Genomic DNA, 14,695 nt, shown 5'->3' with positions numbered 1-14,695 from the left:
AATCTTCCTTGGTTGTGGGTTGTGGTCATCGGACTGTCATTTGCCAAGCAATTGAACCCACCTGTCATGTGGGTAACAATCTCTGGCTGAGGTTGCACACATGAAGAGTCTGAGTATCTTTGTAATGTAAAATCTTTCTGCAAATGTACACAATATGAGTCCCCTCCACCCCCAGTAACACTGGAACTACATTTCCCAGGCTTCCCTTCTTGCTTTCTGGCTTCTAGAGGTCTCAGTTCAAGAGAGCCCTTATGGAATACTGGAGGGAGAGGGGAGACCCAGATTATACCATTGCTTGCTTCCCCAGGTCTCAGGCAGCCGCTGCATTTTGGAAGATCCTGTTCTTATCAGACAGTCCTTCTTCAGGTCCCTGGTAATGCTGGGCAGCCCATCTGTAGTGGTTCAGCTCCATCGGTACTTTCTACTGTTGCATTCCAAGTCAAAAGGTGGTAGCAAGTTTTTGCTATTGCAAAGTTCATCCCTTGTTGGGCTTCTCCATTCTTTTACCATCGTTATGTAATCTTTCCTTATTTTTATTTTTGTATGACATTCTTCTGTTTAAATACCCAGTTTTCTTCTTCCTGATTGGACTTTGGTAAAATTCTCAAGATTTTACCACATTTGTTCTACTCTTTTTTATTACTGATGCATTTTAGTAAATCTGAGGCATCACTCTGTTTCACTCATACAAACTGAGATGCATCTCTAAAAATATGAAAATGTTCTTATGTAACTGCCATCTTATTGGAATTCACAAAATTAGTAATATCTGGGTGTCATCCAATATCCTTTCTAAGTTCACTTCTCCATGAAAATTTTTTTTTCTTTACAGGTGGCTTGTTTAAAATAGGATCTAAACAAGGATCAGACATTACAGTTGCTTTTTATGTTTCTCCTAGCTCTTTCAATCTGAAACCTTACCGCTAATCATTTTTTGATTGCTATTGACTCATTGAAGAAATTGTTTGCCATCTTGTAACGTATCTCAGATTCTAGGTTTGTCTTAATGTTTCCTAGTCTTGTTATTTAATTGGTTTCTTTTTTTATTCCCTGTTAACTGACAGTTAGCTCTAGGAGCTTTTCAGGTTTCAGCCCAAGCTGGAGTCTGAGGGGAATCTGTAGGCAGGCGGTAGGTAGTTGAAAGAACACTCGGAGGACATAGACAGTTGGGATATGGCTCTAATCTCTGTCAGCCTTTGTCTCAGCTGCCTGCTTTGGCTGCAGCCCGTCTCAGTGCTGGCTCCAGGACTTCTGCAGCCCAAATGCGTGCATCTGAGTTCCCTGGCACACTCATGGCTTCCTGGCTCCCCGCTGTCCACCTGCAAGGTGACTGGCTCTCTCTTTGTCCGCCTGCAAGGCAGCTGGCTCCATTATGTGGGTCCTCTCACAGTGTTGATACATTTATGCACCTTACAGGCAACAGTGGTTCAGAGCCAGGTGATGAGCCCACTCATAACATGGTTACATAACTGAGATTATATAATGCATGGGATTGTGCACCTGTGCTCCAGTCCTGCTGTGTTATACTGCCCTGGATGTTATACTGTACTCAGCCTACTCTAGACTACAGTGTAGCCATTTCCTTTACAGGGCTCATTTACATTAAAATATTTTTGTTTGGTTTTATTTGTTTGGTGTTCGATTTTTCAAGCATACTTCATACATGGTGTTGTGTGTTTCATATTGCATTCTATCAGGGGTAGACAGTGACAGTTTTTTCTTTTAGTGATCAGTGGGATAAAATGATGACTGCTTGATCTCTCCTTTGGAAAGTCCTTCATTAGTGTTGTTCACACATATTCCATTTTTTCCCTTCTGAGCACAAGCAGAATTGAACCTCCAAAACTCTCTTGAAATTAGATATAACCATGTGAATTGACTTAGCCAAAGAAATATGGCATTTATAGGTGGAAGCTTTTAAGAGCCAGTCTGCAAATCATCACATAACCTTTTTTTGCTTCAGAATCAGGGACGAATGTTCTAGATGGATCCCTCAGTGACTCCGAATGGAAAGGTCCTTTTGTCAACTAGCATTGAACATGTATCATGAGTGAGAAAAATTATTTGTTTTAAGCTGCTGAAATTTTGGGGTTATTACTGCAGTGCAGCACAGCCCTTTATAATTAGTATACTTATCTGCCAAGTCTCAATTGGTTTCATCCATTATTGATCATTGTCTGAATCAGTTATTTCTTTGGGAATTATAAAATGGTGCTCTTTCCCCTCCTCTAATTCTGGTATTCATTTTACATTAATCAGCTAAAATTCTTTTGCACAGAAGAATTTAGTACCATTTATCAATCCTCTTGGATTGAAAAAAAGAATGAGTATTTCTATACATTTGTATTTAATATTTTCTAACTTGTTAACAATTATATTTTACTTTAATTCTTGTCTTTAACTCACAGGGTAAGATAATCTAATTTTGGCTATTTACTTCTTTGAGGCATAACTTAAATGGATCTAATCTTCAGATTTCAATTCTTCTCTGAGAGCTTTATAATGCAAGAGAGTTTACATTAAAATTGGGTCTCTAATTGTTAGCACTGAAACATTTTATTATTGCAGTATCTGGGTATTGTCAATCTCAATGCAGAAATTTAGATGAATTATTTGTCAAGAAAATTTGGAATAAAAATAGAAACTAGTTTTTAGTCATAAGAAAAGTCTTGTCAAATTACTACTAATTCATTTCAGAACATTTTCCAGGGCTAGAGAGATGTGGTGGATCTAAATGATCCATGAATAGGCTTGGAGTAACTCAAAGAACTAGGAAAATAGTCTTCTGAAGATGGGAGCAGGATTGTGAATCTGCTCCCCCAATTTTCCATAGTTAGCAACTGGATTATCTAAACCCAGCATGTTAAGATACAAATTGGCAATGAACTATTATTACTGCTCCTCAATTATTTTCCAACCCTGCAGGCTGACTCTGGAAATTAACACCTGGTCAAAGAGTGGAATGAAATGTTCTCTGTATAGAGGCAGCAGATCCCAAAAGTGAAGGGAAGGATTTGCTAAATATTCCCATATTCTTCCAAGCTCATCAATCAGATTCAAGTTTTTTGTTTGTTTGTTTTGGTGCAAGAGAAGTTAAGGGTAAAGAGACAGGTTAGGATGGTAATTTCTATTCGAAGAAATGTTAGCATGCCCATTTTATTGAAGACTTCAGCAATGTCCTCTAATCTATCTTTAATTATATTTTAAATTAATAATGAAAAAGACATTTTGATCCCCAAAGTCTAATTCCTAAATCTATCCTTTTGTTAATTCTGACCTTGGGTTTTCTTATTGGCTTTTGAAAACCAAAGCAATGTTCTCAGTGAGAGATGATATTCTAGGTATGCTTCTCTTTCACCTTGATACAGTTCTCTATTTTTCTCCTTCTTGTCTTAATGTTTCTTTGTCATAAAAACTTTAATAATTATTTTAAAATGTATTTAAAACATCATAAAATGATACTGAGGAAGATGAAGTATTCTGTTTAGCACATATTAATTTAAGATGACCAGGAGGCATCTATCTGGAGGAGATTATGCAGATTTGGGTGACATGAGAAAGAAGTAGAGATTAGCAGTTTGGAAGCCATTCATGTGTAGAGCACAGTTGAAGCTATGGGTACAGAAGAGCCTGCCTTGAGCCAGTGTATTGGTAGACATCTGGAATACTTCAGAAAACACCACTTAAAAGTTGGGAGAAGAGAAACAACCTGATATTCATATTAACTCAATGTCTCTAAATCATTATGGCATGTACCCTCCCCTGTAGAGTTGACATTATCAGACTTAGTCATTAAAAAGTCAATTGCAAGTCCTGGTAGAAGCTTATGGCAGTTTTCTATCTTTGAGGTCTATGGAGGACTATAACAGCATTGAATGAGCAAACCATAGGAATTCAAAGTCAACAATGACATTAATAATAAAGAGATTGAGGTTCAAAGTGGAATTCACTTGAAAGTTCTTAAAGCTTTCTGCATACAGATAAACATATCTATGAAAACTGTGGGCTGCTTCTGCAGAATTAGTAGGCTCGTCGAATTTTTGGTTTTTGTTTTTCCATATCATGCTATTCCTTTGACTTTCACTGAAACAGAGACAATGGTCTATCTCAACAGCATAACATTATAGTCTCCGTAAGATGTCATTTCCTAGACAGTAGTAGACAAGAAAAACCTATGAAAGATCCAGGCTGGGATTATGAATGGATGTGGAAAAGTTGCTGGAGCCTAGCTGGTGAGAGGGAAGCAAGTTTAGAGGGTGAGGCCTTACTCAAGGCTTTTATACTTCTCCCTGGCTGGAATATCTTTCTCTTTGATATCATTGTGAGTGGATCTGAACAGTGCATGGGGTAGACTGAAGCAGACTCTGCCAGTGCCTGACTCCTATCTTGTCAGCCCTGCTATTAACTTATACACAATGCTTTCTTTCTGCAAGACCCTGCAACTCTAAGGGTTTTCTCTGTGAAAGTAGAGTAGATAGGAAACACCAGTGAGTTGCTCCTCAGGAAGTACTAGGTTGGTGCAAAATAATTGTGGTTTTTGCCATTAAAAATATGGCCAAAACCACCATTACTTTTGAACCATCCTAATAGCTCTCGCAACCAATGATGGACAGCAGTGGGAGGATAAACTCCTATCTTCCTTACTCCTGGGTGTGACATTTCTGAGGAATAGTTACAAGGACTACACCTAAACCCAGCAAGATTGAGCCCCTGGTGCCTAGAGAGGTCATATGTTCATGATTGAACCCAGTGTTGGCTTTCTTCCCTTTCTTGTTGCACTTCTCGAATCTCTTTCTGGTGTTTCTTGGGATCAGCTGCTAAATAAACTTGTATTCACTTTGTCTCAAGGTGTGCTTCTGGGGAAATTGAAGACAGATAGCTTGGTTAAACTGAAGAAATAAAATAGAAGAAAGATTGAGGCTTAAAGGACAAACTTGACAGATTTGAAAGGAAAAATGCAAACTTGAAGTCCAATATGTTCCTTGAAACATGAAAAATGACTAGAATTTGTCATAGTAGATGGTAGAAGAAGGAAATGAAATGCACAGAGAAGTGGGGATGCCAGAATGGAAATGTTATGTAAGTCCAGAAAACACAGCAGGTGATTTTATTTCATGGGAAGATTCAGAAGTTACACTATTTACTAGGGTTTGAGGGAATGGTCTGGTGAGAGGGGCACCATCATCACTAAGAAATTAAGCAGTGGCTCCCCTCCGTAGGCCAGGCCTGATGGTGGGAGAAGCAACTACATTTTAATCTCACTGATCTCAGTTGGGATGACGATGCAGGGACCTCTATGTTTGAATTATTCACATTTCTTTACATTTCTACTGCATACTAGCCAATTCTCTGAGCTCATGTCTTTCTTTTTTAAAAATGAGACTTCGCCAAATGCAACAAGTAACCACCACCACACCCTACTAAGATTCTGTTTTTCAATGTTTTTGAGTAGAGCTATAAGCTTAGTATGCATGTTGTGTGCCTTCAAAGTTCTCTTAGGCAGTCATTTATCAAATGCTTTGCTGTCACATAACACGGATTTCCAGCCATCCAGCCTACTTTCTTACCCTAATATAAACAGCATTTTTGAAGATGGGTGCTCTCATAACAAAAAGGCTAAAAAAGGGGGCATCAGGCCATGGATAGTGTAAGAAAACAAAAGTTCAAAATCTCAATGACTTACCAGAATCCATGTTTGTTTCTCACTCATGTCATAGTTGTTGGATGAGTGAGTGGTCTTTCCTGTGTTTTAGGGATCCAGATTCTTTCCACCTGGTGGCTTCATCCTCTAGGAATCCTTCATTGGGTCCCTGTTTCCATCCAGGAGATGAAGAAGGGGCATGGAGAGGATCATTGAGAAGTTTCTGATGCCAGACTTGGAAAATAATTTCAATGTTTTTGTCTTCATTTCATTGGCCATTACTTAGTTTATCCCCATTCTCTGGGTTGCAGCTTCAAGGAGGCTGGAAAATACAGACTAGGTACTGTGCCCAAGAAAAGGCAAATCATGGGTATTGATGAGCACTGGTATCCCCCAACACTCGGAACATGGATTTTTTTTTACTGAATTAATGCTAATTTTCCTTATTCTAAGGAAAGCCTCATGAAGGCAGAGACTACTGTTTATCATTATGTCTTCAATATCTACAGCATGATAGGCACACAGTAGGAACTCAGATATTTGTTGAATGAATGCTTTACTGAGTGAATAATGAGTGAATGGATGGATATGTGTCCATGAATGAATCAACCCGTTAGTACAGTAGGAAAAATCATATCCAAGCAGGGAGGAGCAAGCGTTGAAGTCCAGAGGGAAATTTAAGGTCAAGTTTAACAAGTTTAACTAGAGACAAAGCATATGTCCTAAAGCTGCTATTTTGTTGCTCAGGTGGAGGAGGAGATATTTTGAAGGCCCTCTTAAATGTATTATTTTTGAGGACAAAGTCTTAAGAAATATAGTGAGTTTACGCATTCAATATTATAGCATACAGAATTACTTAAAAGCTGTATTTTTATTGGAATAGGCTATTGGGAAAGTTTTTAGCCTGAAGTCATTGTTTGGCCATAAACATCATTGTTTCTAAATTTCTAAAAATTATTTAGAAAATGTTTACTTTAAAAACCTTACAATATATTGTTTATAAGACCACTCTTGTGAATTTTGCAGGTTGAAAATATAGATGTTTTGAAGATGTGTGCTATTAAAAAAATTTCTTTATTTATAACTACTTTCTTATTACCTGTTATGATTTAACGGACTTAATATAAAATTCATTACATCAAATTCAAGGGTTAAGTTTGAGAGCAATTCAATTTACTCTAAGCTTATAATAGGAGTTAGTATTTGATTGCTAAAGAAATGGGGGCATGGAAAGAGCCAGGATCTGGAGTCGATAAAACTGGAGCTGAAATTCAGATCCTGCTACTCCTCAGCTAGAGGTCCTTAGCTATGTGTGTTATGTATCTTCTCGCGGCATTTTATAAAAATCATTAGTAAAATAAGACTAATATCTCCATGCTAACATTGTGAGGATCAAATGGGAGTGAAGATGCAAAAAACTTAGCAGTATCTGACATTTTGCAGGCTCTCAGAAAAGAAATAAACCCAAAATCTAGTTTGGCCTCTCTGTCTCCTCCCCATGTGTGATAGTATTCTCCAAACAGAGAATTCTTTTCCCTACTCCTCCATCAGTACCCATAAGCTAAAATTGACTTATCAACCTGAGGCCATGCTACCTAGTAGAGAGCAATGCTAGGCTGTCCCTAATTCTCTCTTCCCCATGTGTTAGGAATGGCCTAACATTGCCCTCCGATGGGCAACATGGCCTCATGTGCTAAATCAGTTTCAGCTTATGGGTACTAATTGAGGGGTGGTGAAAAGATTGCCAGCTTCTTCCAGGTTCAGCGGAAAAGAACACATGAGTTTGCTGACTGGAGTTCTTTCTTCAATGTCTTGTATAAATCCTACCTATAGGCCTGGCACGGTGGCTCATGCCTGTAATCCCAGCACTTTGGGAGGCCGAAGCGGATGGATCACCTGATGTCAGGAGTTTGAAACCAGCCTGGGCAACATGGTGAAACCCTGTCTCTACTAAAAATACAAAAATTAGCCGGGTATGGTGGCACATGCCTGTAGTCCCGGCTACTCGAGAGACTGAGGCAGGAGAATCGCTTGAACCTGGGAGGCAGAGGTTGCAGTGAGCCGAGATTGTGCCACTGCACTACACTCTGGGCGACAGAGCGAGACTCTGTCTCAAAAAAAATCCTACTATAATACAGCATTTGCCGTCTCCTGTTACCGCTTCCTTATAAGTGAAGTAACTTAAAAGGACTATACTGCAATGCATTTTGAAAGTGAAACTTTCCTAGGTTTTTGTGATTTTGTTCCCAAAACATTGGTCATGTTCTGATGACCAACAGCAATTTTACATTAAATTTTATTGTTTTTCCAAAGTAGTCAAGAACTTGTTCAGAGAAACAATTTTCCTTTTATACCCCTACTGCTTCAGTTATACATGGTATTTAATCAAATTTCATGCTAACTATACAGTAAATACAACTGTCATAGGCAGTTCTGGGAAGAAGCACAACTTGTTTGGCACACAACTCAGTGGAGCAGAAGAGCAGGCACATCTCACAGATCAGAACCTACAAACACAGCTATTGATAAGTTTTAAAGCAGGAAAGCAAACTTTTGATTAGTCCAGCGAGTCAGTTAAGTAGAAGTTGGTTAAAAGAGCTTATACAAACCGAATTATAGACTACTACATAGCTTTCTCTTGCAGAAAACATAAAGTGAATATAAATATGAAATGGGGCTACTTCTGTGCAATACTAAACATTCAGAACAAAATTGTAAATTAACATCAGGCATCCAGATGTTTTAGTTTGTAAAGACATAATTTTAGTGATTGGATATTTCAGTTTGCATCTGAATGTTCCTATTTTAAACAAAATGTCACTTCATTTTAGGTGCTCAATAAATACTTGTTCAATTTTAAAAGTAAACTCAGTGAATTGAAGCATTATCACAGTTTTCTGATCTTAAATAGGTGTTCAGTCTTGGTGTTATTGAACAAAAATGTCCTGTGTGATGTGCTGCCACATGCTGGCTAGATAAGACTCTCAGATATCACATGGTTAATAGTTTACAAAGTAAACTTAAAAAATGAAAAAAAAATGATCCAAGGGGCTCAATTGATTGAAAAGTACATATACCCAAAAGACATGGAGCTGTTTCAGTGGAAGAAGTTCAAGAGACCTTGGTGGTGTAGACAAGGCAAAGAGAAAGTAGAATGTATTTTGAAAGATAAAAAAGGAAGCTGAATTTGAAAGACGCAAATGCAATCTCCTGGGCACAGCATGAATATTTCCCAGTGTTCATTTAAAAAGGCAAAAAAAGAAAGAAAAAAGGCTGAAGGCTAAGCCAGAGGCAGTGAGAAGCAAAACAAAGGTAGCGAACAGTGGGATGTGTAGGCAAGTTATTGCTTCGGCCAGCAGCCTGGGCTACTGACCCGAGACCACATTTCCCTCCTGAAGCTCTTGGCCATATTCGGGAGTCTTAGTTTTGGAGAGCTGGGTGTTTAGTCCACAAATCCTAGTTCTAATATTGTCAGTTGCCCAGGAAAATGCAAACTTTAATGGTTTTGCCTCAGTGTTTTTCTTTGCTTTGTTTCTCTCTTGCCCTGAGAGATTTCACTTACTTCCTGAATATCTCAGCAATATATCTGAAAGCACAATTGTTATAATTTATAGAGGACGGGAACTCATTTCACAGTAGAGGAGTTTGTCCGAGTATCCTGTCCATAATATTGGGGGAAGCTTGCCTGATAATTTCCTAGGAACATCAAAAATGAGAGTGGAGCAGATGTCTAATTAGAATACATATATAGACCTCAGCTTGCATTAAATGAAAAGAACAGTCTCCGCAATTTGCTTCAGTCTTTTTCTTCAAATGCCACCAAGCATCTTCCTTCTCAGGGCTCTTTTGTGAATATAATATCAATGTAATAGATTATTGGTGAATATAATATCAATGTAATATATTTTCTTATCGATATTATATTTGATATTAATATCTAGGTATTAGCAGACAACAAAATATTTCTAATATTAATGTGATCGTAATTGTTTCTTCTTATGGCATTTGTGATTGGTAAGAATAAAACAAATTGAATTCAATGCTTCTAAATTTCAGGTAACAGAAATTTTCAAAAGCTCTCAGATAACCTTACCATAATTTCTGAGATATAATAGGATTGTGCTTTGTAAATGGTACTTTTTGGATTTTTGAAAATGTATCATTCAAAATAAATAACTTTTCTTTTGTTTAAAAAGAAAGTAAAATAATGATATATTTAAAATATTTAGACTTTGCTAAGTAATAGTTCTTGGGTCATAGTCCCTTGACCCAAAACTTTTTTTTACATATTTCAGATGAACAGCTAAATATTAATGTGTGCTTAAGGTAATTCAAATAACAGAATAGTGTATATTAATTTGATATGGGTTGGAGGAGGCCTCTCTAAGATAATAAGAAAACATTAAAAAGCTACTTGGTAGGCTGAGGTGAGGGGATGGCTTAAGCCCAGGAGTTTGAGGCTGCAGTGAGTTATGATTATAACGCTGCATTCCAGACTGGGCAACAGCTTGTCAGTAAAAAAAAAAAACTAAAATGAAAGATAAAAAGATTGTATTGACTATATAAAATTAAAATATTCTCTACATAAAAAAGTACTATGTTCAATCAGAATACAAACTACAAATTAGATACAGAAGAATAAATTGTAAAGAAAGCTAAGTTAAATATGTAATGTATTCCTGTAGAATAAAAAAATTTAAACACCTCAATATAAGAGTGTTCAAAAACATAATTTTACCTTTCTCATAGCTGAAGTAACAGAACTTTAAATAATGTTATCATATTTTAGCAGAAATTTAAAAATATTATAATGCCCGACGCTGGAGAGATGAAGTATGGTGGATTTTTTTTAAAAGGTGTGTACTTTTATGAACTACTTGGTTCAGCTTATACTAGTACATGCTTTTTGTGGGACAAAATGGTAACACGTGACAGAAATCTTAAAAATAATATTTTTGATAGAGTAATTTTACTTTTTGAAAGTTGTGTTTAAGAAATCAGAAATATACTTTATTATATATTATATATTATAGTCAGAATTATACTTTAAGTTCTAGGGTACATGTGCATAACGTGCAGGTTTGTTACATATGTATACATGTGCCATGTTGGTGTGAATTATAATAAAAAATAAAAAAGAAATCAGAGATATATAAGATTTAGTTAAAATAGTATTTACTTCAGCATTATTTATAATATAATTGAAACAACATCAAATCCAACAAAAGGGATAATGATCAAATTAATTATGATATATCTGCATTATGGAGTATTATGCCATCTACTTAATAGGCTAGAATGTTCATGGTGTATATTTAGAGAACAGAAAGTTTCCAAAAATCTGTATAATGCACTGCCATTTCATATGTGTAAATTATACAAAAGATGAGAGAAACATCACAGAATATTAATAGTAACAATTCTGGATACTGAGATTATGGGTAGGCTTATTTTTTTTTTTTTTGAGACAGAGTCTCGCTCTCACCCAGGCTGGAGTGCAGTGGCGCAATCTCTGCTCACTGCAGGCTCCGCCCCCTGGCGTTCACGCCATTCTCCTGCCTCAGCCTCCCGCGTAGCTGGGACTACAGGCGCCCGCCACCTCGCCAGGCTAATTTTTTTTGTATTTTTAGTAGAGACGGGGTTTCACCGTCTCGATCTCCTGACCTCGTGATCCGCCCGCCTCGGCCTCCCGAAGTGCTGGGATTACAGGCGTGAGCCACCGCGCCCGGCCAGGCTTATTTTTATGTATATTTTTTTCTATGGCATAACATTAAACATGCCATACTTAGCAAATACTCGTTCGTATTCACATATTTCTGTATTATCAATCTCTTAATGTGATAATTTTATAGGGAAGGCTTCTCAATTGCACGAGGCAGAAGTTTAATTTTAATTAAAGGGTGAAAAGGAGGAGGGAAGTACAGCAGGGGTAGATAAGAAAGGATACAAAAGAGATGTTTTCTTTGCTCTCTTTCTTTTTTCTTTTAGAAAATATTTTTATTTTGCATTCATTTAAAAGTGCCTTGTACCATATTTCAGTGGTATGTGTGAGTGAAAAAGAAAATAGATGAAAAACAGCTAAGTAGATGGATTTTGTAATCAATTTAAATATATTATTGATATGTGTGATAATCCATTGCATTATGTATTCATGAATAGAAATTATTCTTTTAATAAAAATGCAAACAGCCTTTTATTTTTGCTATACATTTCTACCAAATACAAAATACTATTTTGTTGTCATTTCAATTTCTTCAGGTTGCTGAGGATGTACTCTTTGAATTCAGTATGTTTTGACAATCCTTCAATTTCTCAAAGTTTAAAATGTGAGATATTTGCTAATAGAATGATTTGTTCTCATGCACAACTGTGGTCAGGAAAGAGGAAGCCAATAACTCAGAGTGTAGTGTTGCCCGAGAGAGAGGTCACAGGACAGCACAACACAGCAAATTATTACCCCATGTAGTTGAGCTACATTGTTTTGTCATAAATAGATGTGGAATAAACATTTTTTTCTATGTATAAGCAGCCCATGAACTATTGCTGTCCTTTTCCTGTCTTCACTAGGATCAGATCACAAATACATTCACAGTCTCCCTGGTTACAGGAACTTTTGCAAATTTCTATGGAAGACTCACCTTTTCATTTCTGCGTCCTTGTCTCTAATGCAATTTCGGATACATTAGGTTTTCTGATCTAGACTTTAATTATAGGTACTTAATTGCATTATCGGGGCTTGTAGACTTTCAACATGTTTTTGATGATGGTATACTGTTGATTCCCTCAGTACTGCTTTTGTTTTCATGGCTTCCAGAATTTTAGCTTTATACTGTCCCTGGCCTCCCTGAGATATTCTAATCCTTATACTTGCCCCAGGACTCTGTTACTTACTCCAATATTATTAAAATGCTTATCTCAAGGGTCTCTTCTTTCTGTTTGTTCCATGTTAATGTAGTTTTGGTTTTCTATATAAATGGAAAGGTGTTGTTTAGCAATTTATATTTTCCAACTAAAAGTATGATTTGGTGATCTTTCCAGGCTGATGAATATGGATAAATTTCATTTTTTTTTGAGTTGCTACAGAAAAGCATCACAGTATTGTATTATAATATTTATTCTATTGATACACAAATAATGGATTTCTACTTTTGTTGTAAACAATGCTGTGATGAAAATAGTTATATATTTCTGTGCATGTGTTAAAAATACAAAACTATGCGACAGAGCAAGATTCCATCTCAAAAAAAGAAATACAAAACTATGCAACGGATACATAAATTTGAATTCTTAGATCAAAGGTTATACACTTTTGAAATTCTAGTAATGAATTACTTTTTATCAATACTGTCAAATTATCCATTAATATGGCTATATTAGTTTCTACTCTGTCAATCATGTTTAAGAGACTGTCTGTGCCACGTGTGGTGGTTCACACCTGTAATCCCAGCACTTTGGGAGGCTCAGGCAGGAGGATTGCTTGAAGCCAAGATTTTGAGATCAGCCTGGACAATGTAGACAGACCCCCATCTCTACAAAAAAACTAAAAAATTAGCTGGATCCAGTGGCACATGCGTGTAGTCCCTACCCTCAAGAGGCTGAGGTAGGAAGAATGCTTGAGCCCAGGAATTCGAGGCTGCAGTGACCCATGATTGGGAGCCTGTGTGTAAACACACACACAAACACACACACACACACACACACAAACAAAAACAGAGGGTATGTTTACCCACACTTTTATCCACTTTGGCTGTAATCGCTCTCCTTAATTTTTACCAGTTGGATGATTTAAAAAACCTCTTCTTTAAAGTTACATAGTAAAGGTGAGCATATTTTCATCTGTTTATCGGTGATTTGTATTTCATTTTTGTGACATTTTCTGTTATGGTTGATGGCTCATTTTTATATTTAAAAATTTATAAAAGTGCTTTATGTATTATAGAATTATTTTCTTCTTTTGTTATTTTGAAATGTCCTTTTCTTATTGTGAACTATAATACATATGCAGCCCCAGAAAAATTTATATCAACTTACTAGTAGAGCAACCAACCATGTATCCACGCAAGTTAAAAAAAATGCTTTTAAAAAGTTTTAAAGAATTCTTCCTGTGTTTTTCAAGTGTCTGAAGTGGAAGGGTTAACCTAAATCAATTTGTTTGCTGCAACCACAAGCAGAAGTCTTTTATTCGTTTTTTAAAATTTTTTACATATTTTATGTATTTCCATAGGAATGATAGTAGTTTTATTCATATAATTTGTTAGACCCATAAAACCTACAGATAAACCTTCTGTCAGTTTAACAAGGGTTGTCTGTGTAGTGAAGAGCTCATATTTTGTTTGCCCATCTCCCACTTCTTCTGGAAATGGTAAAATCCCTGCCCCCTGACCACAGAAGTTTGAGATGATAGACTGGGAAATGAAAATAAGAGGTCATTCTCTTTCTGGTGGCTGAAAAGGAAGCCAAGAAGTGGAGACAAACAAATGTGGGCAGAGGAAGGGAGATTATACAAGGAATAATATTTGAGTTCATTTTTCAAGTTTTATTCTGGGGCCCTGCAACAATTCTGTACTTAGATTCCATGACAGTGTTGTTAGGATGATTTTCTTTTATGTTTAAGCTGGCTCAGGATGGGTCTTTTCTATGGCATGTGACAAAAACATGTAATGCATATAGAACAACTGCCTGATTTTGAGATAGATTAATTTATTTCCTCTCAATAGAGGGTTTGGATGTAAATTTCTAGGAAGGGCATTAACACACCACTGAAGCTATGTGCAGGTAAGTTTATTGATGAGATGTTGCTATCCTTCTTCCTTCTGTTTCCATATTTCAAAGTTTGGTAAAATTGAGGGAAGATTAGGTAATAGAATAACAGAGAGAAATAAAGGATAAGAATTTGTTAAAGGTTGCTAAAAACACCAGATGAAATGCATAATAGGGTTGTAAATGTCACTTACTGTGTTTTCTGATCTAGAAGTGCTAGTTAGCTGTTAGCTCAGTTTTGGGGCTGGGTGCATTGGCTCATGCCCATAATCCCAACATTTGGGAGACCAAGGT

The sequence above is a fragment of the Symphalangus syndactylus genome, chromosome 3 (genome assembly GCF_028878055.3).
Source record: "Symphalangus syndactylus isolate Jambi chromosome 3, NHGRI_mSymSyn1-v2.1_pri, whole genome shotgun sequence".
NCBI classification, from domain to species: Eukaryota; Metazoa; Chordata; class Mammalia; order Primates; family Hylobatidae; genus Symphalangus; species Symphalangus syndactylus.
This window is presented reverse-complemented; position numbering follows the sequence as displayed.